The following is a 24,504-nucleotide window of genomic DNA, read 5'->3' as shown; positions in this document are numbered from 1 at the left end:
GTTCTGTCACCATGAGGAGGCAGAGACGTGACCTCCGCAAAGACATAAAATGTAACTCGAATTAAACTGCTTGGTTCAAAACCAACAATCTGGCTCTCTGGTCATTGTAGTTACTGTGCGGCAACTGACCATACAGGTCGCTCCCCCAAATCTTTGAGGACCCCTTTCACACTCCCCGACTAACCTTCAGGGACACCATGCGGGGACCGCCCTGTGCTTTCCAGGGTAATGGTTCCCTCTGAGTCCCCTCTGCCCCCTGAAGGCTCCCCTGCTCTCCTATGACAGCACTGCGCTCCTCTGTCTTCCTGACCTGCGTCCCCTGGCCTGCCCACAACACCCCTCCCACGGGGCCTCATTCACCTGCTCCCCACAGGAGCTCCTCCCCCTCGGGGACACCACCACTGGTCCCCACAGGAAGGGCGGGACCCCTCCCTCCTCTGCTCCGCCCAAGTCCTCACTCCCTTTAGCGTCACGCTTCTCACTCTGTCCTGCCTGGTTAACACGTGGTCACCTGCTAATTCTCCGTCTGGCCCATAAAACCTCTACGGGAGCGGACTTGGTCCCGTTCCTTTATGAACTGGTCTGTGAGGGGAAACACGGCCTCGTCAATGGTTACCCTCTGGGTGGCACAGCTGAGCAGGACGAAGTGACTCCCTCCAGTGGACGTGGTGGAGCCAAGTCAGAGGTGTACAGAGCAGCCCTTTGTGAAAGGACAAGTAAGCAGGACAGTGTAGCATGGACACAGGAGGAGGGCACTGACCACCAGAAGGAGGAAAACATGGCCGGCAGGGGGCGTGCCGATGCTGACCCCGCCTGCTGTCTCTTTCCTGGGAGGCTCTGGGACTTCAACCCAGAGCTCTGTGGGGTGCCCTGTCCAAGTCAGCAGGGCTCTGTTTCTCTACATGAGACCCTCACTCAACACACATAGGGTTCCCCTCTGGGTAGATGCACTTTAGCTCCGAAATCTCCCCTGAGGGTCCCAGAGCCTCCCAATTGAAGGGAGAAGTCAGAGATTGTTTCAACGAGCATGTGTTTATCCAGATAGACTCTTTCAATCTCGGAGCCAAGAAGAGGATGAGGGGAGGTACCCTTGCTGGTGTGACACTGAAGGGGGCCCTAAAATCCCATAACCGGGACAAATGGCACTCTGCAATATTGTGCACTGAAAATTTATTTAATCAAATGACCACCCATGATGCATCTGCCAGCTTCCTCTGCCTCAGAGGGTCCTGGGCTCAGTGTCATGTGAAATCTCCCATTTCATGATTGCACTTGGGGTGTACTGGGCTCAGGTCACCCCTCAGGCTGGGGAGAGGGGGCACCATGTGTGTTCTATGAAGACTTATGCCCCACTGTGTCTCCCCACACAACTGAATGGGAGTGAGTCACACCATTGAATTCTGTTCCTGTCTGTCCCATGGGTCATGTCCTCACCAGTCTCTTCCTTTATTCACACGGAAAATTCTGTTGTCTCTTGAAAAAGATCTTACAGGTCTTATTTTCTAGCATGCATGTTCTCAAATCTTCAATAGTTTCCTTAGAGCAGAAATCCAAGCAAAATTGTAGCATGTTATCTCTTTCCCAGCATCCAACCTTTCCCTTCTCTTCCAAAAATTTTTATTCTGCTACTACTTTAATGTTTTTTTTTTCATGATCCTTTCAGTTCTGAATTCCTTTTTGTTAACAACCAACTCATTCTGTTGTGCACTTACCTTTCCGTCTCACTGGTTTTATTTATTTTTTTAAATGTTTATTTAAATATATTGGGGTGACACTGGTTATTTAAAATTATTGAGGTTTCAGGTGCACAATTCTATAATACATCATCTGTCTATTGTATTGTGTGCCCATCATCCAAAATCAAGTCTCCTTCCTTCGCCGTATATTTGACCCGTTTACTTTCAGTAACGCTCCAAACTCCCATTCCTTCTAGTCACCGCCATATTGTTCTGTGTCTATGAGTTTTTGTCTCATTAGCTCTTACTTTTCTATCCCATGAGTGAGTGACATCCATCTCACAGGTTATATTTATTATTATATCTCATACTTCACACATCATATACCACATTGTCTTTATTTTTAGTTTATTTTATTATCACTTAACAGTTATGTGATTTTAATTATAATTTGGCTCTGTCATTTATTTTACTTTTATCATCTTCTTCATGGGGATTTTATTTTTTTCTAATCTCTCACATTTACTATATAAAATATCTGGTCATGTTCTGTTGGCATCACCTGCCTGAGTACCTTACACTGACCCTTGTCTGGGAGACATGCTCTCCTGAGTTCAGTCACAAGGAGGGGACGGCTTTTCTTTCCTTTTTTTTTTTTTTTTGTATTTTTCTGAAGCTGGAAATGGGGAGGCAGTCAGACAGACTCCTGCATGCGCCCAACCGGGATCCACCCGGCACGCCCACCAGGGGGCGATGCTCTGCCCATCCGGGGCGTCGCTCTGTAGTGACCAGAGCTACTCTAGCACCTGGGGCAGAGGCCAAGGAGCCATCCCCAGCACCCAGGCCATCTTTTGCTCCAATGGAGCCTCAGCTGCGGGAGGGGAAGAAAGAGACAGGAAGGAGAGGGGGAGGGGTGGAGAAGCAGATGGGCGCCTCTCCTGTGTGCCCTGGCCAGGATTCAAACCCAGGACTTCCATACGCCAGGCCGACGCTCTACCACTGAGCCAACCGGCCAGGGCCGAGGGGACGGCTTTTCGATGTGAATCATGAACAAATGAGCTCATGCTGCAGCCTAAGGGCCACCTTCCACTGAGTCCTGGCTCCCTCCTTTACTGACTCACGGACAAGACTTGCACCTGCTCTCGATAAAAACTAAACACCTCTTCTCTGACTCTACATCATTAATCAGCCTTCGCTTCTTGTCTTTATTTTGCCTTTTTGGGTTGTTGTTTGTTTGTTTGTTGTTTTTTTAGCAAAACCTTTTGGAATGAGTGTCTACACAGTCCCCACTGCCTCACATTCTTCCCTCAGGGGGTTTGATGGCTCTCAGGTCTGACCTATTCCTGCCTCTCCTCCAAGATGACTCCTGTTCTAAGGGATCATAATGCATCCTGCATGACCTCCCTCAGCCCTCATCAGTCCATTGTTGACCTGACCCCTCATTATGTAGCAATGGGCAGCTGCTGTCAGGTGTCCCTGTCTGAATGGACAGGCAGCAGACTGCCTGGGAGACTGAAGGAACCAGCTGCACGGTAGGTGTTTCTTCTACCCTGTGTGGTAGAAGAAGGGGTGGGAATATATGCGTTATATCTAGAGAGTCAATGAAAATGATTGTTTTCAGTATATAAGCATAAGAAATAGGAATGTAGACAGAAGCTTTCAATTCATACTTTCTCTTCTGTTATTACTTTTATTAGTATTATTCTTATTATTATATTTATTAAAGTACTAATGTTGGGGTCAAGGTGTAAAACCCTCACAGCTACTATGTAGAATTAAGTGTAACTTATTTAAACAAATTACTACACTTATTTTATTCTTAGTTGAATATCACTAAATTGAAATGTGACTCTATATAGTGAAAATAAAAATACTGATGAAAAGATACAAAAGCCTCTTTTAACTTACCCCAGAGATCACTGCTTACTTCATGAATCAGATGATTTACTTTAGGTCTGCATGTCGTTTATATTATATCTTTCTACTCCCCAATATTGGTGGCCATTGTTAGAGAAGTAGGAAACTCAGGTTCCTTATGTCCCATTCTTTTCCTTCTTTCCTTCCTTCCTTCCTTCCTTCCTTCCTTCCTTCCTTCCTTCCTTCCTTCCTTCCTTCCTCCCTCCCTCCCTCCCTCTCTCCCTCCCTTCCTTCTTTCCTTTCTTTCTTCTTTTTTTCCTTTGTTTTCCTTCTTTTCGTCCCTCATTTATCTCTTACATACATGCATTTTATCAATCATCCATGAATTGTATATCTTATACTAGTACTTATTCACTTAAACATATATTTGACTATCTTCTTGACACCAGGCACAGTGTTCAAGGTGCTGAGAATGTGAGATAGTCACAGGACTTGTTCCTTTAGAAATTCATGGCTTGGTAGAAAAGAGATGCATATAAACATTATAAAGTAAAACTGACATGAAGAGGCATTTCAGTACTTTCCTCGTATTCTTCTGTGCTTTACCACAATAATGCAGTGTACAGCCTGTGTAGGACATACTCTGAAAGAAATACTGTCATTTATGACCACATGGTTGGATCCTGAGTATATCACACTAAGTGAAATAAGTGAGGTGGGAAAGGACAAGAACCCTCTGATGTCACTCATGTGGGATATAACACAAAAAACAACAGACAAACTCACAGACACAGACAACAGTATGGTGGTTACCAGAGGGAAACGGGGTGGGAGGGGTTTGAATAAGGTCAAGGGGGTCAAATGTATGGTGAGGAAGAGAGACTCGACTCTGGGTGGCACACCGTGCAGTGTACAGATGACGTGTCATAGAGCTGTGCACTTGGAACCCATGAACCTCATTGAACCAATGCCACCCCAATAAAGTTAGCTTTTTAAAAAAGTATTAAAAATATACTCTTGTACCCAGATTCTCTCCTGGGTGTGATCTATTCAAAAGATTGGCAGATTAATATCGTTGACTAGTATGGATCCACTCTCCTTTAAACCGGTAGCAAAAATGTTTTTACTGAGATTAAAATAGGGAGAGATGATTATCATTTACAGAATTTCTCCTCATCTGCCTGCTAAAAAGGTGATTTCTTCACAGCCTTAAATAGGTAGCTGACATTCAGTGAAGATAAATCAATAACTGGATGATTTGCAAAAACTGCTCTGTTTTGAAGTTGCTTTATTTTCTCAAACAGAAAAAGCACCAAACCTCAAAGCCATAGCAGAAGTGAGAGTCAGCTACAAAGTGCTGACGTTACTATGAGGGCCTTCCTTTGACTCAGGCAGGAGCTTGGACCTGCGAGCATGTGTCTATAGAGGAAACATTCTCCAATCACAGCCACGCCCTCACTGAGCACCTGCATTAGGAATATGTGCTGCTTCTCTCCAGCTGATGGCTTCCACCTCTGTCCCCAGGTGACCTGCCTGCATCGGGGCACACTGGAGAAAGAGCCACCACCTGGCCCTGCCCGTTCCTCCTGTGACCCCAGACACTCATTTCCATGATGAAGTCACTATTCCTTCTCTTCCTCCTACTCTTGTGTCTTACGCAGGTGGTAACAGGTAAGCTGAGGGTCCCACTGGTAAGATGATTACAGGGCGTGACCTTGGAGCCCGAGGCAGAAAGGGCCAAAGGGGTTCGCAATCCACTGATGCCCCGAAATACATGAGAAGTGATGAAGAGTGCCCCTGACAGAAGCCCCGCGTGCACGGCGCACTCGCTTCACCAATAAGGAGGGAGACGCTCACAGAAATTATACAGGTTTTCCCAAGGTTGCCCTTCACGACCAGGTGATAATAAGCCTGTAACTAGAAATGCTGACAGATAACATGTACAGGGCACGTTATAGCTTATGAATGACACATAATAATAGCAAACAACATCTACCTCTTCCCCTTAACCCCACGTCACCACAGAAGCTTTAACCTACTACCCACCTGTTCTCATCACAATATGGACAGGTACGGGGCAGGTGTTCTTAGCCCTGTCTCACACCTGAGAATAAGAACGGAGGTAACTTGCTCCAACTCATGAGGACTATATGTAGGAAAGCCTTTCACTCAATCCTAAGTTTCTTTGGCTCCTAACACCAAGTTTTTATTAACTATTGAAGAATCCCCAAAATTCAAAGTACTTATTAGATTAAATATAAACAATGCATGCTTCTTAGTATGACTATGATGCATGCAATCCTTGAAACATACTTATACATTAAGATTTTACATTGCTTATCTGAAAGTTCAAACTTAACGGTGTGTCCCATGTCACGCCTTGCAACCGTGTGCATCTGTCAGCATGTGCCAGGTTGTGCGGTGGTGACAGCCACGTCAGAATCATAAAAGAGCAAAGCGGTCATTGTTGCTCGTCCATATTGACTGTGGGCACCGGCGCTTTGCTCCCGCTAACTGCTGAGGTCCGGCCGACAGAGCCTCCAGCACTGTGAGTGTGGCTGGTCCTTGGGTCGAAGGACAGCGTTCGGGGAGCCCCACACTGCTAATGAAGGGCTCCGGCAGGACATGTCCCTTCTGCTCAAACTTCATTCACCAAGTAAGCCTTCCAGCCCCGCCCATCCACACAGCATGTAAATCCTACATTGTGTCATTAAAATAGACAGCTGGATGGACCTGGTGAACAGCCTGCTGGAAATGGACACATAAGAAATATAAGTATCGATAAATAGATAGATGTAGATATCAGTGTAGGTGTGGAGGTACACAAATACATATTCATATTAATATAACCTAAATGATATCAACTACAGATATATATGAATATCACATCCTCATATATCTATATCAATATATATGAATCACATATATAATGAGTAATTACCTTTATCTTGCCTTCTTATGGGAAATTAGGAGCCTCTGGGCTTCCAGGGGAAACTGTGGTTGTGGAGGAGGAGGAATCAGAAGCCGGCTCTCCTACCTCCTGGTGGAGGATGCTGACGTCACAACACGGTGCCTTCACAAGCCGTGAACTCTGACAGAAACACGTCCCATTTTTGGTCCCCTCGTGGTTGCCTGTCCGTCTCCCCCTCACTCTCTGTAGACCCTCCCTGCGCCCACGGTGCTGTCAGAGTTGCTGGTGCCAAGCTCCCTGACCTGTCACTTTCTGTGCGGCTTGTCTCACACGTGCTCATCAAAGCCGTGGCTGCAGCACTTGAAGCAGATCACAATTTCTGAGCCAGCTCTCACTGCGTGGGTTGCAGGAGGCGCCGTGTGCAGGGGCAGAATGCTCAGTCCCACACCCACTGTCTCCCTGGTGCCACGTGCTTGGTAGGTGCTGCCCTCTGACAAAGAAGAGGGCACTCACTTTTAGGAAGCTTTGATGACACACACGTGAGGAATGCGTGTCATCTTGTGGTCCCACCACGTCGCAGGCGCTGTCTGAGCTAAAGTTTCTTCTTATGTAAAGGACAACACACTGTCCTGCAGAGGTCACGCAGCTTTTTTGGGAAAGGGCCTGGTAATTAATATTTTAATCTTTGGGGGCACAATCCTCTGTCACGTAAACTCACCTCCACCACTAACAACACAGGGACAAAGGGACCCACTTGTTCTCCTATAAAGCCAATGCTTATGGACATTAACATTTGAATTTCAGATCATTCTCATAAATCACCCAACATTTTTCTTTTTCTAGTTTTAGGGGTTATTTTTTTTTTACTATTTAAAATAAGTGAAAACTATCCTACCCTCGCAGGTCCCACCGAGCGGGTACAGGCCTGATTTTGTCCCGGGGTCAGTAACTGCCAGCGTCTGGCTGTACAAGATGAACATGGGCAGCTTTGTTTAAACTTGCCTTTGTTTCCTCTTTGTTTGTTTTTTATTTTTCCCACCACCCCTTCCTGCTCAGGAAATGAAAAAATAAAGAGGAAGCTGGAATGTAAAACTATGGGAGGCGCCTGCAGGCACCAGAGAACCCACGGGTGCTCCGTCCTGCCCGCGGACTGCAGGAGTCGGTACAGACACTGCTGTCGACTGTAGACACAGCTGAGGGTCCCCGGCAGAGAGGAAGATGCGACAATGCTGACGTCTGCAGAATAAACATGTTGCCACCACTCACACGGGTCCTGTGTCTGGTCTTTCCCAGAGTGTGCCTGAGTGACAGGTCACTGAACAGGGGGCTGGGGGAAAGACATTTCAGTCCAGTGTCTGCTCACACCACTAAGTAGCTGCCCGACACCCAGCAAGGTGTCTCTTTTCCTGGGCCTCAGTGTCTGCACCTGCCACGTCTGAAACTGAAACTGCCGTTCTCGGAGCCACCTGGAACCTGTCTGCCCATGTCCATACACCGATGGACCGAGGAGAAGAGCTTTGAGAGGTCCTGTGTATAAGTGTGTGTGTGTGTGTGTGTGTGTGTGTGTGTGCTGTCTGTAGATTATTTGTTGAAAAGTCGCTGAGAGCTTGTTCTCATTTTCATGTCCTGTGAGGGCTCCTGAGTACATAGCAGTGGCTCTCGTTTGATTACTGAACAGCTGGGGAAACCAATTAGACAGGGTCCTCAAGGAGCAGGAAGACTACTATAGCTCCCTCTCAGAAATCACCCGAAGAACCAGAACTTGGGGATTACAGAACCCAGCCCACTGTTTCACAGAGAGCCAAGACTCACAGACATGGGGATGACTTCTTCTCTCCAGAGACGCCTTCCCAAATAGCCTCAGTCCTTGACGACCACTTACTTAGAATTCACGGAATCGTTTAAGGCACAGACGAGATTTGAATGGCAAAGCCAAAGCCTGCTGACTAGACGACTGGGAAAGGTGTCTTCAGCAGTAAAGGAGTAGCCCCCAGTCTGAAATAGTCAGGGTACAGGTTCTTAGCTTTCTGCTGAGTGTCGTTCTTCTTCTAACAGATCAAACTCCCATACACTGCCTCTAGGAATGCAATACGGCACGTCTGCTTTGGAAGACCATCAGGCAAGTTAGACCTATGCTTGTAAAAGTGACACACATGCTTACCAAACAATTCATTATCCCCCCTCCTGGGTAGTCACCCGGGGAAGTCAAAGTGTATACTCACACTAAGAACCTGTATGAAAATGTTTATAACACCTTTATGCATAATTGCCAAAACCTGGGAAAAAATAGAGATGTCCTTCAATTAGTGATTAACAGTGGTATTATTAATTTATCATATTATTCTATCCTATAATAAAATACTATGCAACAATGAAAAGGAACGGATGATTGATTCATGCAATAACCCTTAGAACACTATACCACAAAGGTTGGATATTAGATTATGTAAATTTTTAAAAATTTAAACTTGATGTGGGTTGAAAAATGGGATGCAGACTAAAATAAAATTTGGTTATGATTAATCATATGACCACACTAAAGGCGGTGGGGAAGAGAGAACTGAAATAACTTTGAAAACTTGTTAAATGTTTTCCAGTAAATGGAAGTAGGGATTCTTGAAGAACAGATTGACATCTGGAAATGAAAAGGAAATGCAAGATGAGTCTGAAGTATCCTTTAGTACCATAAAGTAAGAAATTGTTCCCCTAAACTGTAGCATACTGTGATGAAATTTCATAACAGAAATCTGAAAGAGCCCCCAATGACCAAATATGAAACAATTTTTTAGGTGAGTGGAAAGAAAATAGTGAGACCGAGTCCCACTTGTGCTCCAACTGGGATCCACCTGGAAACCCCATCTGGGGCCACTGCTTGAATACTGAGGCATTTATAGTGCCTAAGGCCAATGCTCAGATCAGCTGAGCTATTCTCAGTGCCTGGGTGATCCCACAAATCAATTGAGTCACTGGATGCAGAAAGCAAAAAAAGAAAAAAAGGGAAATAAAAGGGAAGAAGTAGATGGCCACTTGCCTGTGTGTCCTGACCGGCAAGCAAACACAGGACAGCTATATGCTGGGCCAATGCTCTATATACTGAGTCACGAGCTAGGGCAGCCAAAGCACTTTATAAAACAGAAAAGTACGGAAGTGTAACCCAGAGATAAAAGAAAGAACCACGTGGACACATTGAGATGAGTAATGCAGAAGGGACAACTTTTCATTTCAGCAAAATGGCAGTGAGCAGAGTCAGATGGGTTGGGAAAACAAATTCAACATCAGAACACCATACACATAATTGTGGGCAGGATTTGCCATGTTTGTTAAAGCAGAAATAAAATATCTGAGTAATCTCAAAATATCTCCAAATTACTTAGTAATTTTAAAGAGAAACTGTAGCTCTGCAGAGAAGAATTTAGCAGTAGCTACCTCAGCCAAGAGATCGGCCATCTTGCAAAAGTATTTTGCTAAGATGCTAAAAAGCCATAGAATGCACAAAACTGTTGGGAGTAAGTAAAAGGGACACCGAGCCCACTGAAAGCTCCTCAATGTCCAACGCTGGAAGAATTTGTGCAACAAATGACGTAGTATTACACGATCAGTTAAAGTATAAAATATCTGTAAGTCCATAGTGACAATACATGAAGGATTCAACAAATAGAAGAAAGGAAAATCTCCTTGAAATAATGTCCACAGATGCTCCCCTTCAAGGAGGTGGAGAATAACTCTACATCTGAGCTCATGACTTCCTTTCAAAGAGGACAGCATGCATGGGGGAAGAGGACACCTGCCCAGTGGAGAAATACCACCTCCAGCTGGACGGTCAAGGTTCCAGCATCAGTAATAAGACATGCTGACAGCATGTACTGTTCTCTCATCTTGATGTGGTGAGGAGGGCACTTCTTCTGTGTGATGTTCCTCCCAAAATCCTATCATCCAGACTTATATATATATATATATATATATATATATATATATATATATATATATATATTCATTAGGCAATCATAAATCACAGGTTATCCTACAAACTCTTTCAACAGTATTCCTCAAAATTGCAAAGGTCTTTTTTTTTTTTTTTTGTATTTTTCTGAAGCTGGAAACAGGGAGAGACAGTCAGACAGACTCCCGCATGCGCCCGACTGGGATCCACCCGGCACACCCACCAGGGGGCGACGCTCTGCCCACCAGGGGGTGATGCTCTGCCCCTCCGGGGCATCGCTCTGTTGCGACCAGAGCCACTCTAGTGCCTGGGGCAGAGTCCAAGGAGCCATCCCCAGTGCCCGGGCCATCTTTGCTCCAATGGAGCCTTGGCTGCGGGAGGGGAAGAGAGAGACAGAGAGGAAGGAGAGGGAGAGGGGTGGAGAAGCAAATGGACACCTCTCCTGTGTGCCCTGGCCGGGAATCGAACCCGGGACTTCTGCATGCCAGGCCGACGCTCTACCACTGAGCCAACCGGCCAGGGCCGCCAAGGTCATTGAAAACAAGGAAAGCCTGAGACAGAGCCCAGAGATTAAGGGAACATTGTGACTAAATGTAACAGGGCAGCCTGGATGGGAGTTATTTCAGAAAAAATAAAAAAGAATATGGGTGAAAATGAATGTAAACAAAATAAAGTGGGGAATTTAGTTCATAATGATGTATCAACGTTGCATTATGCCTGACCAGGTGGTGGCACCGTGGATAGAGCATCAGACTGGGATGTGGAAGGACCCAGGTTCGAGACCCCGAGGTCACCAGCTTGAGTGTGGGCTCATTTGGTTTGAGCAAAAAGCTCACCAGCTTGGACCCAAGGTCACTGGCTCGAGCAAGGGGTTACTTGTTCTGCTAAAGGTCCACAGTCAAGGCACATGTGAGAAAGCAGTCAATGAACAACTAAGGTGTCACAACAAAAAACTGATGATTGATGCTTCTCATCTCTCTCCATTCCTGTCTGTCTGTCCCTATCTATCCCTCTCTCAGACTCTATCTCTGAACCTTTAAACATATATGTGGGGACATATATGATGGTCACACAGGATGGTAACAATAGGGGAAACTGGATGCAGGTGTGGAGAAACTCTGTACTAGTCACACATTATTTCACAGGGACCAGCGAGCAGGGAGACAGTGAGGCTGAAGTCACGTGGAAGGGACTGAGAGTCTGAACAAGGAGGAGTCTGACCCTGGGTTCCTTTCCTCAGCTCACCCCGCTCTCTCCCCACCTCCATTGTTGGTGGACTGTTTACTTTCAGAAAGGCTGCACCAGAAGGGTTGTGGACTTGGATCCCTGGGCAGGGCTAAGGTGTCAACGAGGCTCTGAGCTGAAAACAGATGAATTAAACAAAAACCTATAAAGGGGAAATCGCCAGCTTCCTTCCTCCCCTCAGCCCTCAGGACCCTGGTGCCCCATCCATTGCTCTCCTGGCCCAAACAAAGTTGGAGACAGACAGAGTCTCTGTCGGCCACAATCGAAGGTCTGAATGCTTGTCATGGCAGAGTTTATGTTCTTGAAAGACTCGGCTCAACATTTACTATGTAGACAGCTGATTTACAGTCCATATGAAATTTATAGCCTTATCAAGTCTGATGTCAAACACACAGAGCTTATCAAGGAGGAATGGGACTTGAAGCTGGAATGGGGACACTTGGGTAAATTTTGATAGCACGTACATCATAGACAGTACAAAGAAACCATGAGTCTGCATGACCAATGCAGAGTCGCTTAGAGTCCCTGTGATTTACACAAAGTCATGTAAACTGACAGGTCTGGTCTACGGTGAGTAGACATGTCACCTCTCACAAGTTCTCCATGAGGTCAGAGGTACCTCTCCTCCCTGTGCCCGTCCCCAGTGTCCCTGATCCCCCTCTTCCCTCCACAGGTGTTCAGAGAATAAACATCTGCATGTGTTGAGATGGACATGTTTGAAATATTCTTGAGCATCATTCTGGGAGCTGTAGGATCAATGACCATCTGTACAAGCTTCTCTGTCACTGAGCTTGTGGACCGATACCCAGAGCACTGAAGACCTAGGAAGTGTTTAGTCCTTGTACCTGCAATTTCTGTTAATTCTGTCTCCATAGGAACCTTCACTCTAAGCTGCAAAATATTCTGAGACATTAAGTATTGTTTTAAAAAGCAACATCACAGCCAAATAGCCGACAAGAACTGGGGAATCATGGCATCTTTTAAAACCTTTGCCTGTGTGTGGGCAACAGTTGGGCTCGTATATTTTGGTGAGTGATGCTGAGATGACTTCTGCAAAGAACAATAAATCAATGTCTGTTCAATGTCTGAGACATGTTTTTGAACATGGCCATCTAATTACAGACATTTATCTAAAAGACAGTCGGAAATAAGCAAGATGACGTGAGTAAAAGGATACTCACTGCAGTTATGCTTGTAACTGCAAATGTTTAGAAATAACCAAACTGTCAGAATTTAACTATCAATGGGAGACTGCTAAAAGGTGACATATAAACGCTGGGATGTACAAAGTCATTCACACAGGGACCTGGTCCTGTGCGCTGCTGGAACCGTGTGCGGGGTAAAGCATGAGGTGAGGAAGGACACTCAGAACACGGGGACGCTGGTGGCTCCTACAGAGCAGGTGGAGGGCTGACGCAGGGAGGGGGACCGATAGTCTCACTAAGCTTCCTTTGACTTTTCTCCTTTGTACATTAATTCATTTTTTATTGTGAAATATCAGAAATTTCAGAAGTACATTGCAGGAATGTCAATGTGCTATCTCTGTCTCCAAAAGGACACATATCATTAGACAGTAGTTTATGTGATATGTTTAAATCCTATTGACTTCCTGTAATAAACCTGTCTTTCAGCTTAACTCTGACCAATTCCTTCCCTCGTGTCCCTCTGGGATCACTGCACCTGAGTCACTGTCTTTCCACCCCTGTAGTCTATCCACCTTGTACCTAAAAACTTCCCTCAAAGGGTACCCAAGCAGATGGCACACAGAACACACACCAGGTTCTCATCATCACTATCAACATAAAACAAGTGTGGACACTGAGTCCATGGACACATGCTACCATGATTTGGCAGGGACAGGAGCATCAAAGAGGCTGAAAGGCCCAGTGGCTCTGGCCCCAGGCCAGTCAGAGGCCCCACTGCCCTCACTGTGTTGTGGTCACTGAGCCCCGCCCACCCCACTATAAGTGCAGGCTAGCTCTGCCCTCCCCACCACTCACTCTGCCCTATCACCGACACGCACCTCCAGGGGACTCTCATCCATGAGGACCCTCACCCTCCTCGCTGTCCTGCTCCTCCTTCCAGGCCAAAGCTGAGCCCCTGTGGGAGACAGCTGACCAGGTGCCCGCCCAGGACCAGCCTGAGGCCCAGGGCCAGGATGTAGCCATCTCCTTCACAGAAGAGGAACGTGTCACTCAAGAGGCTTCAGGTGACACCTGCCCACGTGCTACAGGGTCTGACCCCATCAGAGGGACTGTCAGAGGGTCATGGAGTCTGGGCTCATGGTCGGGGGTGGGATGAGGGGGGAGAGAAGCAGGCACCACGAGGGGAGAGAAGGATGGGGGCGGGGAAGAGAATGAGCACAAATGTGATGGACTCGGGTCAGAGACGTCATGGGTCTGTGTGACCAAGGCAGTCAGGCAGTGCTTGTGATTTACACAGACACATGACCGTTTCCCCTGACCTGGCAGATGTGATCTCCCATAGTAGACACGTCTCCTCTGAGTGGATGTCCCTGATAAAGGCTGTCCCCGGCTCCCTGTGCCCGGATCCACTGTGCCTGACCCTCCTCTTCCCTCCACAGCCCTGCAGAGAGTCACCGTCTGCATGTGCAGAAAAGGTTTATGCAAAAGAAATGAGCGTCTCTCTGGGAGCTGTAGGAAAAACGGCCTCCTATACAATCTTTGCTGTCACTGAGCTTTGTGGACCGAGACCCAGAGCACTGTGACATTCCACTGAGGACCCGAGAGTGCATTTAGTCTGTGTACCTGTCCCTTCTCTGCTTTCTCTCTCCACAATAAACTTCAAACATTAAACTCACTGTTTCCCTATTTTTTTTAATTCAATTTTTCTTACGTGTTTGGTTCTCCCCTATGGAGAATTCTGTCCTGAATGTTCTACATTGAGTTATCCAGCTTTTCCATCCCAGTAATGAACAATTTGATCATTTAAACGGCAATAACAAAACCTCTAAAATGAACATAATCAAAACAAGCTTAAAAAACAAAATTTGATCCTTTCATAATAAAACTGAAAGAGAAAGGTGTCTGGAGTGAACCAAAAGGTGCTGCTGACTTCAGGAAAGGCGGTTCCAATGGACTGTGTTAAATGTTCTTTTATTTTAAGAAGAGAGAGAGCATTGATAAGTATATTTTCTCAGGATAAGCAGGTGTTTCAGTCACATGTGCATTTTCCTAGCTGTATCAACAAGATCAAGTGACCTAATGCTTCAGGGTGCCACCAGCAGAGAAAAGTGAGAATGACACCAGAACTAGAGCACAGTGGTACCTCGACACAGGAGCACATTAAATCGCGAGCAGTTTGAGAGAGGAGCAGTTAGTTACCCAGGGCATTCTTTGCTTTCAGTCACAAACGGTTATCTGAATCACCAGTTTCCGCCACCCTCCACTAGATGGCTGTCGAATATTCAGTTTCACAGGTTACAGGAGTCTGTAAGGTCAATTTTGCATTTGAATGTAGTTAAGTGTGCAGAGAGTAAGTTATGTTAAGCCATAGAGCATAAAATAAAAACCTCCTCTGGCAGTCTCCTCCCCCTCCCCCAGTCTCCTCCCCCTCCCTCAATCTCCTCCCCCTCCCTCAATCTCCTCCCCCTCCCCCAGTCTCCTCCCCCTCCCTCAGTCTCCTCCCCCTCCCTCAATCTCCTCCCCCTCCCCCATCTCCTCCCCCTCCCTCAATCTCCTCCCCCTCCCCCAGTCTCGTCCCCCTCCCCCAGTCTCCTCCCCCTCCCTCAATCTCCTCCCCCTCCCCCAGTCTCCTCCCCCTCCCTCAGTCTCCTCCCCCTCCCTCATACTCCTCCCCCTCCCTCAATCTCCTCCCCCTCCCTCAATCTCCTCCCCCTCCCCCAGTCTCGTCCCCCTCCCCCAGTCTCCTCCCCCTCCCTCAATCTCCTCCCCCTCCCCCAGTCTCCTCCCCCTCCCTCAATCTCCTCCCCCTCCCTCAATCTCCTCCCCCTCCCCCAGTCTCCTCCCCCTCCCTCAGTCTCCTCCCCCTCCCCCAGTCTCCTCCCCCTCCCTCAATCTCCTCCCCCTCCCTCAATCTCCTCCCCCTCCACCAGACTCCTCCCCCTCCCCCAGTCTCCTCCCCTTCTGCAGACTCCTCCTCCATCACCAGTCCCCTCCCCCTCTGCCAGTCTCCTCCCCCTCCCTCAATCTCCTCCCCCTCCCTCAATCTCCTCCCCCTCCCCCAGTCTCCTCCCCCTCCCTCAGTCTCCTCACCTTCCCCCAGTCTCCTCCCCCTCCCTCAATCTCCTCCCCCTCCCTCAATCTCCTCCCCCTCCCTCAATCTCCTCCCCCTCTGCCAGACTCCTCCCCCTCCCCCAGTCTCCTCCCCTTCTGCAGACTCTTCCTCCATCACCAGTCCCCTCCCCCTCTGCCAGTCTCCTCCCCCTCCCTCAATCTCCTCCCCCTCTGCCAGTATCCTTCTCCTTCCACCAGTCTCCTTCTCTGCCAGCATTTTTGCCTAAATTGAAAGATAATTAACATTTCATAAACCAGTTTATTTCTTTACATTCTCTCTTATTATGTATATATATGTATATGTATATATATGTATAGGTATATATGTATATTTGTTATTTATGAAGTGCACTTTCTTATTTAAAAGCATGTAAAACAATATTCATGTTTTTGCAGGCCAGAATGGATTAATTGCATTTTCATTCATTTAAATGGGGAAATTAAATTTGACACAAGAGCAAATTGAGTCATGAGCTCGGTCATGAAATGAATTAAACTCGTGTGTCAAGGTACCACTGTATACCGACCAGCAACGGTGGTCTCAAATAATGAACTGAGAAAGGGGAGTCCCAGAGCCATTGGTAAAGCTCAGATGCCCAGTGACCTTGAACTCAATGGTCCTTGTTTGGACTACAAATCGTAAATAGGTCAATGTCAAAGGAAACAGTTGGTCTGAATGCTCTCTCTTCAAAGAGATTCAGTCTATTAGTTACAATAAGCGTGTACATATTCTAATATTATCTAATATAACCTGTCAAGAAAAGATATGTGTTTAGCAATGCCACGGACAGGAGCTGGGTCCTGAGCTGGGAGGGAGGCTGCAGGGAAGCCACTGAGACAGAGAAGCCTTATTTCCAGATGACAAGCACCTCTCTGTCCCCATGTCCCTGCTTCCAGGTCACCACACACGTCCTAAAGCCATGACCTTGGATTCCACCCTGAGGCTGTGTTGTTCTCATAGAAGCTTCTATGTGCTCTTTGTTCTGTGGTCACTTCTACTTCAGATGACCTTTCCCTGCAAACAGTCAAACCGGAACACTTTACTTTCAACCATTACCATCAGTCACCATGCCCCCCTCCCAGCTCCCACCGCCAGGACAGGAGAGCACTGACACGAGGGAGACCAGGTGTTACAGACTATAATGAAAAAGGGAGAACACTCAGAATTTACCAAAGTTTTTAAAAACCACATAAAAATGCAAATTAGCCAGACCAGCTGGTTGTGCAGTGGGCAGAGCATTGGACTGGATTGTAGAAGGACCCAGGTTTGAGACCTCGAGGTCGCCAGCTTGAGCGTGGGCTCATCTGGTTTGAGCAAAGCTCACCAGCTTGGACCCAAAGTCAGTGGCTGGAGCAAGAGGTTACTCGGTCTGCTGTAGCCCCATGGTCAAGGCACATATGAGAAAGCAATCAATGAACCACTAAGGTGTCGCAACAGAAAACTGATGATTGATGCTTCTCATCCCTCTCCATTCCTATCTGACTGTCTGTCTCTATCTCTCTCTCTCTCTCTGACTCTTTATCTGTCTCTGTAAAAAAAAAAAAAAGAAAAAGAAAAAGAAAAGCAAATTATCTGAAGAGAAAGAGAAGGAGGCAGATGGGAAATAACACTCTGAAATGATCTGTGGTACTTGGGACGAAGAGGACATTTCCTGAATTTAAAAATGGATTCTAAGAATCTACTGAAATAAATGGGCCAATTATTCCATTTTTAAAAACCCATGCCAAACAGAAAGTATCAGAAACAAAGTCCGGACCACATTAGGGTGAGAGTTCTTATGGATCACATTGGAAAAGATCCCAAACCTCACAGTCCAGGTGCAGACTGCTCTCAGCCACACCAGGGCCCCCGGATCCCAGCCACCAGGGCCGGAAGAAAGTAAGGATTCTGTTTTTCCCGAGTCACAGCAATCTGCATGCGGGCAGGACAGGGTGTGGGTGTCATGTCACAACTTGGTCTCAGGACGGACATCTCACATTTTCCTGTTCCACCATCCTTATCCGGTAACTGCCCTCCTTCTGGTCAGAACAGAGCTGAAGAAGTCCAGGACCTATTATACTTCAAGTACAGATACAGAGTAAAATATTAAACAACAGCACTGTAAAACTGCACTCAGTAAAGCATTGTATTTTATTGTATGAAAATAATAAAATTCTGTCTGAGCCGTGGTGGCACAGTGGACATAGTGTTGACCTGGAAAACTGAGGTCCCATGTTTGAAAATCCAAGGTCACCGGTTTGAGTGCTGACTCATCAGCTTCAGCATGGGGTCAACAGCTTAGCTGGACTCATAGACGTGATCCCAAGATTCTGACCTGAGCATAGGTTCACTGGCTGGATTGAGCCCCCTGGTCAACACACGTATGAAAGAAATCAGTGAACAACAGAAGTGCTGCAACAAGATAATGCTTCCCATTTCTCTCTTCTCTCTCTCTCTCTCTCTCTCTCTCTCTCTCTCTCTAAAAATAGATAAATCAATCAATCAATTAATTAATAAAATCCATTTTACTACTTAAACTCTCAGGAGTTACATTTTATAGGTCAGAACTCTTGTCTATTGGTCATTCTGAGCAACAAAAAAGCCTGGGACATGCTGCCCTGATCTTGAGCCAGTAGAAGTAATGAAGACTTTGGGGAGTCACAGGGCCACTGGCAAAAAGAAAAGATGATAAAAATGGGGAGGCAAAGGGCCTTTTACATCTGCCCTGTGCATGGGCAGCATTGGGCTCCCTTTTCCAGCCCCTCTTTCTCCCTTCTTCTATCTATAAAAATTAAAAAAACTAAGCCCTGGCCCGACAGCTCAGGTGGTTGTAGTACCAGCGTGGAGCACAGAGGTGGTCAGTTCATTCCCCAGTACGGGCACATACAAGAGCAGGCAAGGTTTCTATTTCTTCTCCCAGCCAAGGAAGGAAGGAAGGAAGGAAGGAAGAAAGGGAGGGAGGGAGGGAGGGAGGGAGGGAGAGAGGGAGAGAGGGAGGAAAGAAAGAGAGAGAGAAAGAGAGAAAGAAAAGAAAAAAAAAGAAAGAAAGAAAGAAAGAAAGAAAGAAAGAAAGAAAGAAAGAAAGAAAGAAAGGAAGGAAGGAAGGAAGGGAAGGAAAAGGAAAGGAAAGGAAAGGAAAGGAAAGGAAAGGAAAGGAAAAGGAAAGGAAAGGAAAGGAAAGGAAAGGAAAGGAAAGGAAAGGAAAGGAAAGGAAAGGAAAGGAAAGGAAAGGAAAGGAAAGAGTTGTAAGGTAGCCAGTGAATTCCAGAAAGACACAAAAATAACAGAACAATTTAAAGGATTTTTATTTTAAACCGGCTGCTGTAGGGGTAGACAGACCTAAATCACGCAGCCCTGAACACTTAGGGTGTAGGGTTTATAGAGACAAAAACCACAAGCTGCTGTTTACAGAAGCAGAACTAGCATGTAGCTTATCAGGAAGTCTCTGCTGCACAGTTTCTGACATGTTAAAATATGTTTTCTGACAGTATGACTTGTGATTTACTCAGTTTGCAAGTTTGCACTTATAAAAATACAAAAATTTTAAAATGGTGATTATAGAAAGCATATAAAATGGCTTTGCTCATGCTAACAGTTTTACAGTTTCTTGGCACCTTGTTACATTCCCCACCGGTTTTATTTAAGTTTTAATCAAATCCTTGATTTAACTTTTTATTACCCTATAGTATAAGGGTATAGTGACTTCTGAGTGTCACTAATTTGATAGAATTTACCTTTTCTCAAACTGCCTACAACATGTACAAACCTTCTGCAATTTATATTACCGTAACTTTTATGAACTTTCTTATCTATTTAGAAATAGCTAGCTTTCATAACAACTTACTTTCTTCATTTCTCTTTCAAAAGTATCTCTATACTTTATGCCTTACATTATTAAAACTATACAATCCCTTTCTAATTAATCAGAACTCTTCATTTGAAAATTTTAAACTTTAGTGACAACCAAGCTGGCAACAAGTAATTTTTTAAAATATACTTCTTGGAGGTGTCCTGCCTCTAAGTAGTAATATTTATAGGGGTAGCTATAAGCATCCACATATATTTTTCGTTTACCTCACAGCTTCCCTTCTAGCGAATGGACTACATATATGTTTCTTCTGTATGACCTATAGCAGCACACGTATCAGATCATAAGATGACCTGCTCTGGCCTTTCCCTGATTTTAGTTTCCCTCCCTTCCCAAAGTTCAGTGACAAGGAGACCCACTGCAACGTTCCTTAAACTTCTGTCTTATGTAGACTAGCTAGTTTCCAGTTTGTGCCTGGAGCAGGACATGTCGTCCTTCTCAGGGTCCACTTGTAGGGATTGGTGGCATCCGTTTGCGCAGTCTCTGAGGGTGTCTGTAAGGAAATTTAGGGAGAAGGGGTGTTGCCCTGACTAATACAATTAGATACGGGGTTAATTTGGGGTGCATTTAGCTCTTAGCAGAAGTAGGGGGTTAAGCTAGTCCAGTGTTCACCAGTTTTTAGAATGAATTTGGTCAGGACTTCTTTCAGAGTTCAATTTAATTTTCTTGAACTGTGAAGCCTGTGAGCACAATGTAATTAATAATTAATATGGAGTGCCTTTCCTACTAGCTGTGAGATCTTAGATACAAATGCAGACCCATTAATAGACCTAATATTAATGGGCAAGCTAAATCTGGGAATTATTTCATACAGTAATTTCTTAACAATTGTTACTGTGGTCTCATTTCTAGTAGTGAAATCTTCTACCTATCCCGAATGGGTGTCAGTAAAAACTAGAGGTACTTGTATTTCTGTGTTGGTGGCTTTACTTTAGTAAAATCATTTCTAAATGTTCACCTGAAAAAGTTCCTCTTTCCCTATTTCTTAATTTCTCTACTTTGCTTAGTATTTACTTGGGCACAGACTGAACACTTGGACACTATGCCTTCACCAAAAGATTCTAAGACTGGCAAATATTATTTTCCTTAAATAATAGTATTAGGAAAAAATACCTAATTTTTTGTTAAGTTGATAAACCAGCAATTAAGATGACACTTTGCAATTAGGGTTTTCTCTAAGGTGGGCGCCGGGGCAGCTGCCCAATGTGGAAATCTCAAATTGACATTTCTTATTCTTTTTTAACATTTATCTACACAGCTGCCCAGATTACTGGAACACTGAAGATGTACTAGTTCCATAGGAAGCAGCTGAAGAGCAATTGCTCATCTTTAATGACATTTCTATTTACCAAATTGATATTAATGATTTTCTAGATTTCGTACAAAATGTTTTTATAAATTGCCAAAACTATGCAATTTCTGAAGGTGTTTAAAGAGCTAAAAAAGTTGTCAAGGCTCTGGCTGGTTGGCTCAGCAGTAGAGTGTCAGCCTGGTGTGTGGAAGTCCCAGGTTTGATTCCCGGCCAGGGCACACAGGAGAAGCACCCATCTGCTTCTCCACCCTTCCCCCTCTCCTTCCTCTCTGTCTCTCTTCCCCTCCCGCAGCCGAGGCTCCATTGGAGCAAAGTTGACCCGGGCACTGAGGATGCTCCCTAGCCTCCACCTCAGGCTCTAGAATGCTCTTGCTGCAATGGAGGAACATCCCCAATGTGCAGAGCATCGCCCCCCCCCAATGGGCATGCCAGATGGATCCCGGTCAGGCGCATGCAGCAGTCTCTGAATGCCTCCCTACTTCTAACTTTGGAAAAATACAAAAAATAAAAAATAAAATAAAATAATTGTCAGAAATATTACCAGTAAGGGATTTTTCAATGATGAACATAATATATTCAGGAAAGAGAAGTCACCTAACTGTTTCTAATATATCAAACACTGACTGTTAGGCTACTCAGCCTGCCTCTGAAGGAATGGGATCCTACTCCTACAGGAATAAGATGGTTAAGGATAAATCACAGAGCCAATGATGCTCGAATAAAAGTGAAGAGAATTGCAAGTGAGGATGCCAATCAAGAAGCAATAGGGGGCCCTGGCCAGTGTGCTCAGTGGTAGAGCGTCAACATAATATGTGAATGTCCTGGGTTTGACTGCTAGTCAGGGCACACAGGAGAAGTCCCCATCTGCTTCTTCACTCTGCTCCTTCTCGTCTCTCTTTCTCTCTCTCTCTCACTCTCTCTCTCTCTCTACCTCTCTATTTCTATCTCTATCCCCCCCCATTCCTTCAGCCATGACTCAATTGGAAAAAGTTGGCCCCAGGCACTGAGGATGGCTACATGGCCTCTGCCTCAGGCACTAAGAGGAGCTCCATTAATGAGCAAAGGAGCAACTCCCCCGATGGGCAGAGCATCACACCCAAGTGGGCTTACTCTGTGGATGTCACTCGGGGCACATGCAGGAATCTGTCTGTCTGTCTCACTTCCTCTCAATGAATTAAAAAAAAGTAGCAATATAGAAATATCTTAAATAACAATTTTATTCTTTTTTGTCAAGTATAAAACAACTTTTTCTTATAACATAATCTAGTTTTGTAAATCTATATTATTATTCTTATGTAAGTGTTAAGTGCATGAAATAATAAACTACCTTTGGTGTATCTTTATAAAATACTTAAAACAGTCATTAGGACAGAGAACCCATTGTAAAGGTATTTGAATCCCACCTCTGCAGGTTTCCGCATGGATGTCACCATCCATGGGGATCTCAGAGGATCAGTCACACTGTGTCCCTTGCTCCTTACCATCAATCAGTCAGGCCTGGCTCCCAGCGTGGCTGAGACCGTCCCATTGTGCTCAAAAACACAGCTGGTCTTGTTCTAAGTGCTACGGGGTGGGCAGTGTGTTCCAGGATGTCTGTTCCCACACGGAAACAACCCAGCACATGTCCCGTACACGTCACACGTGAGCCCAGCGGCACAGGGAGATGCGGCTGGTCCCAAGGCAGGGGACAGATGTCCTAGGGTTTCCCCATCCTGATTTGCATTAGGATGACTCGGTTCACTTGGTGCCCCAGGGCCTTTGTCATGACACATGAGAGAGAGACAATTTAATTACTGTGACGTCACCAGAGGTGCAGCCCACACCGAACCCTACGAGAACCGGGGTCTTTTATAAGGAAGAAAGTGGAGCTCACTGTCCACTCAGCTGTGCAGCTCACTGGTGTCACCATGAGGGTCTACCAGCTCCTGTTTGCTTTGCTCCTTGTGTTCCTGTTTGCTGTTCCAGGTAAGAGGGGCTGGCACCAGGGGCCAGACAGGTGGATAGGATGGGACTGTCATCCTATGTGCCCCCAGCTATCTACCTTCCTTCCCTGTCTCACCTCTCTGTCTCTCCTTCTCTCTGTCTCTCCCTCTCTCCTCCTCTCCCTCTCCTGTTCTCTTCTGTCGTCTACACACACCTTCAGACCAGATAGACTGTCTGAAGCGCTCAGGAGAGCCCAGCACCCTGTTCTTCCCTACGGAGGAGAGTCAAAGGTATTCCGGGCAATTCCCAGCCTTTCCTGAGCCCCCTGAAGGGGCCCACTAGCCCATAAATACCACCTGCTCACTGTCCTCTGAGAAAAGAGGTTGCTCACAGGTTATGCCTCTGTCATGTGGCTTTTCTTATGTACAGAAAGATATATGATTTGGTTTGAAAACAGAAGTGCACAGTGTCACTAACTCTTTAAATTAAATGGCGAGGTCTCCCATGACCTAGAGAACTGTGGAGAACAGCAAGGCCAGCCTGGACTTGGGGACACTGTGTGGGGGACACCACTATGCCTTTGTCTTCTCAGCATGAAGGTGTTGAGGACACTTGCTGACCAGGCTCCTCTTGGTTCAGGGCTTGGAGCTGCCCGTCCCATTGGCTCTGACCTCGATGCTGATGTTTGACTGTCTCCTCAGTGTTATGAGAATCGAGTAGAAGTATGAAGGAAGAAAGGAGACAGGAGGGAGAGAGTAGCGTGAGACTGAGACTTGAGGTCACCAGTTAAGACATCACTAATTATTCTGAAAATGTCCATTTTATCTGGTTCCTTTCTGGCTGTATTCCAGTAAGGAGCAGGACCATGGAAGGGCGGGGCAGGGCGGAGCATGGAGAGGAGGCAGGGAGACTAGAGGGAAGGCGGAAGAGACCCAGGGCAGTCGGGAAGGGCCGTCCCAGGAACAGTGAGAGCGGGACAGGGTTGGAGAGGTTCTCAGGGACCAAAAACATGACCACCATTTTCAGTTGTAAGTTTCGCCGATGTGAAGTCCTCCTTAAACAGTTCTTGGACATTAAAGAGGCTGCTCAGCTCAAATCCTTAGCTGACAAAACAAAGATAAAATACACACCCACCTGCTGTGTCTGATTCAGAGACCACTGACCCCCGTGTGTGTCCCTGACTCAGCAGGGCTACGTGGGGACTGTCTCTCACTCGGAGGACCTGAAGTGGCAGGGACTCTTGTCCAGCCTGTCCCTCCCCCCGGCTCAGACCCTTTAACATGCTGGTTCTAGAAACATACGAATCCTCTCGAACCTCAGCCATTCTAGTCTCTGTCCAGAAATGTAGATCCTCATATTACACACTCATCTCTTATCATTGTCACAGAACACCCGCCGCCTTGGGGGTGTGTCATGGGGACACTGACTCAGTGTGTTCTTCTGCCACGGGGCTCAGATTTCTGACAGTTTCTGCCTTCTCTGTTTTCTCTGCAGGTCTTGCTAAGTCCTGCAAGGAAAAAGGAGGCGTATGCCAGC

At 46.0% G+C, this 24,504-nt stretch overlaps 1 protein-coding gene across 1 annotated transcript in view; it reads left to right on the top strand.

Moving 5' to 3' along the window:
• The window catches only part of LOC136402583 (alpha-defensin 1-like), a 30,650-nt gene extending 16,205 nt beyond the window's left edge, over positions 1 to 14,445 (top strand). Inside the window, exon 2 of the transcript XR_010750997.1 lies at positions 14,214 to 14,445. The gene's annotated coding sequence lies outside the window, so the exon portion shown is untranslated. The remainder of the gene's footprint in view (positions 1 to 14,213) is intronic.
• The last annotated feature ends 10,059 nt before the right edge of the window (positions 14,446 to 24,504 follow it).

This window comes from Saccopteryx leptura, chromosome 4 (genome assembly GCF_036850995.1).
Source record: "Saccopteryx leptura isolate mSacLep1 chromosome 4, mSacLep1_pri_phased_curated, whole genome shotgun sequence".
Classification (NCBI taxonomy): domain Eukaryota; kingdom Metazoa; phylum Chordata; class Mammalia; order Chiroptera; family Emballonuridae; genus Saccopteryx; species Saccopteryx leptura.
This window is presented reverse-complemented; position numbering and strand designations above follow the sequence as displayed.